Source organism: Ovis canadensis, chromosome 22 (assembly GCF_042477335.2).
Source record: "Ovis canadensis isolate MfBH-ARS-UI-01 breed Bighorn chromosome 22, ARS-UI_OviCan_v2, whole genome shotgun sequence".
NCBI classification, from domain to species: domain Eukaryota; kingdom Metazoa; phylum Chordata; class Mammalia; order Artiodactyla; family Bovidae; genus Ovis; species Ovis canadensis.
Genome location: NC_091266.1, coordinates 15,855,191 through 15,861,348, shown reverse-complemented (window position 1 = coordinate 15,861,348; position 6,158 = coordinate 15,855,191). Strand labels below are relative to the sequence as shown.

The 6,158-nt window shown below is 37.1% G+C and overlaps 1 pseudogene; it reads left to right on the top strand.

Annotated features, from left to right (window-relative positions):
• The first annotated feature begins 1,012 nt into the window (after positions 1 to 1,012).
• On the top strand, positions 1,013 to 2,667 carry LOC138427907 (olfactory receptor 5W2-like; annotated as a pseudogene).
• Positions 2,668 to 6,158: the final 3,491 nt, after the last annotated feature.

Here is a 6,158-nt window from a genome sequence, read left to right as displayed (position 1 = left end):
GCAGAGACATTACTTTGCCAACAAAGGTCTGTCTAGTCAAGGCTATGCTTTTTCCAGTAGTCATGTACGGATGTGAGAGTTGGACTATAAAGAAAGCTGAGTGCACCAGCCCCAGGCATCCAGTATCATGCATCAAACCTGGACTGGCGATTCGTTTCATATATGATATTATACATGTTTCAATGCCATTCTCCCAAATCATCCCACCCTCGCCCTCTCCCACAGACGACCTGAGACGACCCAGAGGGATGATACGGGGAGGGAGGAGGGAGGGGGTTCAGGATGGGGAATTCGTGTTGATATATGGCAAAACCAATACAATATTGTAAAGTAATTAACCTCCAGTTAAAATAAATACATTTATATTAAAAAATCAAATAAAATTAAAACCTTATCTGTAATTCATAAATAATAAAATTATTATCCATTAAAAATAAAAAAAAAGGAATGAAAGCTGAAGAATTGATGCTTTTGAACTGTGGTGTTGGAGAAGTCCCTTGGACTGCAAGGAGATCCAACTAGTGCATCTTAAAGGAGATCAGTCCTAGGTGTTCATTGGAAGGACTCATGTTGAAGTTAAATCTCCAGTGCTTTGTCCACCTGATGCGAAGGGCTGACTCATTTAAAAATACCCTGATGCTGGGAAAGATTAAAGGCAGGAGGAGAAGGGGATGACAGAGAATGAGATGGTTGGATGGAATCACCTACTCAATGGACATGAGTTTGTGTAAACTCTAGGAGTTGGTGATGGACAGGGAGGCCTGGCGTGCTGCATGCCATGGGTTTGCAAAGAGTTGGACATGACTGAGTGACTGAACTGAACTGAACAGATAGCTATCTACCTTTAAACAGTGGATATCCATGATCTAGATTATTTCGTAATTATAAAAACACAAATACAGAGAAAAATCACATTCTTCCTTATGATATCTTGTAGTTGTGCAAAAGTGTTCTATATCCATGTGTCATTTTCTTGATCATTTTCTAAAAGTTTACATCAGAACAAAAAAGGATGGATAGAGGGAATTGTTCCTCTCTGCCTGAATTCATTTTCTTGGGAATTACTGATAACACCAAGAACAAGATGGCTCTTTTTACCACGGTTCTTCTTATTTATCTCATTAACTTTCTGGCAAATCTTGCAACGATAACCCTGATTAGGATGGATCTCCAGCTGCACACATCCATGTACTTTTGCCTCAGTCACCTCTTCTTCTGTGATCTCTGCTATTCACAGCAATTGTGGCCAAGATGCTGGTGGACCAATTTGTCTAAAACAATTCAATCTCCTTCAGTGGCTGTGCTCTGGAGATCTTTGTCTTCTGTATCTCTACAGATTCTGAATCTCTTCTGCTGGCAGTGATGGCCTATGACTGGTATAAGGCCATCAGCAGCCCCTTGCTCTATGTAGTCAGCATGTCCAGCAGGGTGTGTTCCCTGCTCATGCCTGGGGTTTACCTGGTGAGAATGGAAGATTTTTTTTTTTTTTCTGAACAGTATCACTTTCCAAAATTTATTTTCCTCAAATAACATAGCTTTTAAATGATCTTTTAAAATACATAAACAATCTTTCTTGGTTTTATTTTTTCAATTTTTTTAATCTTTTAATTTTTACTTTATTTTACTTTATAATACTGTATTGGTTTTGCCATACATTGACTTGAATCCACCACGGGTGTACATGCAATCCGAAACATGAACCCCCCTCCCACCTCCCTCCCCACAACATCCCTCTGGGTCATCCCCGTGCACCAGCCCCAAGCATCCTGTATCCTGCTTCGGACATAGACTGGTGATTCGATTCTTACATGATAGTATACATGTTTCAATGCCATTCTCCCAAGTCATCCCACCCTCTCCCTCTCCCTCTGAGTCCAAAAGTCCACTGTACACATCTGTGTCTCTTTTGCTGTCTTGCATACAGGGTCATCATTGCCATCTTTCTAAATTCCATATATATGTGTTAGTATACTGTATTATTGTTTTTCTTTCTGGCTTACTTCACTCTGTATAATCGGCTCCAGTTTCACCCACCTCATTAGAATTGATTCAAATGTATTCTTTTTAATGGCTGAGTAATACTCCATTGTGTATATGTACCACAGCTTTCTTATCCATTCATCTGCTGATGGACATCTAGGTTGTTTCCATGTTCTGGCTATTATAAACAGTGCTGTGATGAACATTGGGGTACACGTGTCTCTTTTAAAAGAGACACTTGGAAGATGCTTTGAAACACACAATATTAACATTCTGCTTATGTTTCTGTGGGTCAGATGAGAGTAATCATTTCTTCTGTGGCTTACCTCCACTTTACCTTCTTTCCTGCTCTGATATACAGGTCAATGAGTTGGTGTTATTCATTGTTTTACCTTCATTGAACTGAGTACCATTTCAGGAGTCCTTGTGTCTTATTGTTATACTACCCTTTCAGTCTTGAAGATCCACTCTGTTGAGGGGAGGTTCAAAGCTTTTTCCACCTGCACCTCCCACTTAACTGCAGTGGCAATTCCAGGCCAAGTTCATCCTAATTCTCTAGATCAAGACAAGATGACCTCACTGTTTAACAGTCTTGTGACTCCAATGTTAAACCCTCTGATTTACAGTCTAAGGAACAAAGATGTGAAACAGGGTCTGAAAAAAGTGAAACTTAAAAGATGGGGTTAAATGTTTATATTTCACACACAGAAACACATTTTTGGTTTCGTATTTTTAGAATTATATTTCATCAGACAAGAGAAACAAAAAATTCCCAAAGTTTAAAATGTTATAAATAAGCATTTGTTGTACAGCCCAAATTTTAGAAATGTTACAGTCTCCAAATACAGCATGCTCACATGTATCAAGAATTTATATATAGTACCTCCTCTTTGTTGAAAACTTTCCTGAATTTTCTAACTTGATCAAATATCATTGGTTTATTCTTTCATTCAAACAACATTTCAATTTGCCTGAAGATTTGTTATGTGCTTCCTGAGAGATTTTTGAGCATTCTTTGTATTTTATGGGACATACTGTACTTTCTGTACTAATGCATATAAGCTAGTGTCACCAACAAGCATTAATTAACTAAGCAGGTAAGTAACTCAATAGAAGCCCAACAATCCTGAAATAAAATATGACTGTTATGAAACCAAAGAAAAATCTAAAATTAGTATGTCTTTGGATAGATATATTCAGTCACAAATATAAAAGTTATTCAAATTTGTAAATGAAACAATATTAGTGAGGGAATCTGATAATTAATTGAGCCTTGAGGTGGAGAAGCTCATGTATTTTAGAAGTAAAGAAGCCTTGTTCACCACAACATGGAAGAACCATGAAGTCATTACTTTAATTGAAGTAATTCAGACAGTGAAAGATAACTACTGCATTATCTCACATGCATGGAGAAGGCAATGGCACCTCACTCCAGTACTCTTGCCTGGAAAATCCCATGGACGGAGGAGCCTGGTAGGCTGCAGTTCATGGGGTTGCAAAAAGTCGGACACGACTGAGTGACTTCACTTTCACTTTTCACTTTCACGCATTGGAAAAGGAAATGGCAACCCACTCCAGTGTTCTTGCCTGGAGAATCCCAAAAACGGGGGAGCCTGGTGGGCTGCCGTCTATGGGGTCGCATAGAGTTGGACACGACTGAAGTGACTTAGCAGCAGCAGCAGCAGCAGCAGCAGCAGCAGCAGCAGCAGCAGCAGCAGCAGCAGCAGCAGCATGTTTAATACACAAAGGATTAATTTATAGAAATACAGAGTAGATTGATTGTTTCCAAGATCTGGTAGGTGAAAGAAGTTTGAAATATTTGTCAAAGTGTGCAACTTTTCTGTTACATGATGAATAAGTTCTGGGACTCTAATGTATACTATGACTTTAGTTAACAATTCTGTATTTTAAACGTTAAATTTTCTAGAAAAGTAGATCTTAAGTGTCCTCATTATACACACACTCCAAATGGCAACTATGTGAGTTAATGAATATGTTAACTAACCTTATGTGTTGATCATGTCACAATGCATTCTCAGTCACTTTGGTCATGTCCAACTCTTTGAGACCCCATGGACTGTGGTCCATCAGGCTCCTCTGTCCATGGGGATTCTTCAAGCAAAATACTGGAGTGGGTTGCAATGCCATCCTCCAGGGGATCCTTCAGACCCAGGAATTGAAACCATGTCTCTTATGTCTCCTGTATTGGCAGGCGAGATCTTTACCGCTTGCACCACCTGGGAAGCCCAGTCACAATGCACACGTGTCAAATCTTCACCTGTACACCTCATACATGCTAATTGTCAAGTTTGTCTGAATAAAGCTTGAAAAAAAGAAGAAAAGAAATTTTAGGGGACAGTGGAAAGGACCTTGATAAAGTACATCAATGGACTATCATTATCAACTATTAATATTTTTATCACTTTCTCCATGGCAATTTCTTTCTCTTCTTTCTTCTTCTTGACCCTTGTTGAATGTCCTCTTTATCTCTTTGTCATTCACAAACAACCGTCTACTTAAAGCATTATTTTATTTCACCTTGTTTGTGAGAAATCAACTCCATTATCTAAAAAAAAACTCCATGTTGTCCAGACCACAATGGAGGAATAAATAAATACATAATAAACTGAAAACACTAGATAACATTTTTGAGTATTAATTTTATCTCAGTGGCAAAATCGACAGAGGGATAACATCTACTATATATATATTTACATTATAGCTTATAAATTTGATGCATACACTCAACACATTGTTTGGAAGATACATAAAGTGGTGTGAATACTAATCTAATGGATTGATAAAGACATTCATATTAATTACACTAGGAGTAAAGAGCTATAAGTTCTTGATTTTCGACTGTTTTATTTGCTTTTTGTCCTTTATCAAAGGCTGGACCATTAACTTTGTTCCTCATGAAAGTGTGAATTTGATCATATATTTGAAAAATCTCTGAAGACAGAAAAACATTCTTAATTATTCATTAAAATTATAAAAGATAAAAGCCACTGAAGTTCTTAGGTTTTTTCACTGCCTTTGTAAAATACACTTATGAGAAAATATCTTAGAATGGTAATAAAGCCTAAAAAATGCCTCTGTTACACAGGGTGGTATTTGTGAGACATTATGACATGTTAGGAAAAGGTCTTATGGTATATAAAAAGCCACAGAGAATTCTTCTTTTAGATAAAACTTTAAAAAGTCTAACTCTAGCATATTTCATTAATTCACCTAAATTCTTTTGGAACTGTTGCTTATAGGCAACAGTATGGCAGAAAACCTCTGAAATATAATAAAGTCCAATCAAAATAGGATGTCATCATGTTGCCATGAATAACACATTTCCATCTATTTGACAGAAATTTATTACTACGTCTAAAGAATTATTTGATCTAAGCACTGACCCATTTTATTATATCTACTTGTGTCACATAAAAAAGAAAAAAAAATCATCTCATTAAATGGAAGACCAAAAATAGAACTGACTGATTTTACTTCTCCTGGAAATTGTATGGTTAAGTAACAAATTATGGAAATATATTTTAAGTAATTTATAACTCAAAAGTTTGAGCAAGAATGCATAATGCTCTTCTATCAGGATTCTGCAAAATAAGGAAACTGCACTAAATATTTTGGTATTTTAGTCTGTCTACATCAGCTCTCATCTCTATATTTCCCTTCTTAGTACCTCTACCTCATATTTTTTATCATATACATAACAATAACTAGTAGCAAATGTTGTATAAATGCAACATTATCAATGACAGTGCAGTAGGCTAATACTACAGGCAAGGTCCCATATCCTGACACCTTCTTCCCTGCCATTTGGATACTTACATAGAAATATGGCATAACAATAGTAGATAATGGGTTTCCCTGTAGCTCAGATGGTAAAGAATCTGCCTGTAATGCAGGAGACCCAAGTTTGGTCCTAGGGCCAGGAAGATCCCCTGGAGAAGGAAATGGCAACCCATTCCAGTACTCTTGCCTGGAGAATCCCATGGGCAGAGGAGCCTCATGGGTTACAGTCCATGGAATGGCTAAGAGTCAGACATGACTGAGTGACTTTCTCTTTCTTTCTCTAATCGTAGATATCACTGTATGTCTAAGGCAGAGATTGTATAGCTACATTAATAAAAAATAATGTTCAATAATCCAATAAGTACAAAATTCTGTGA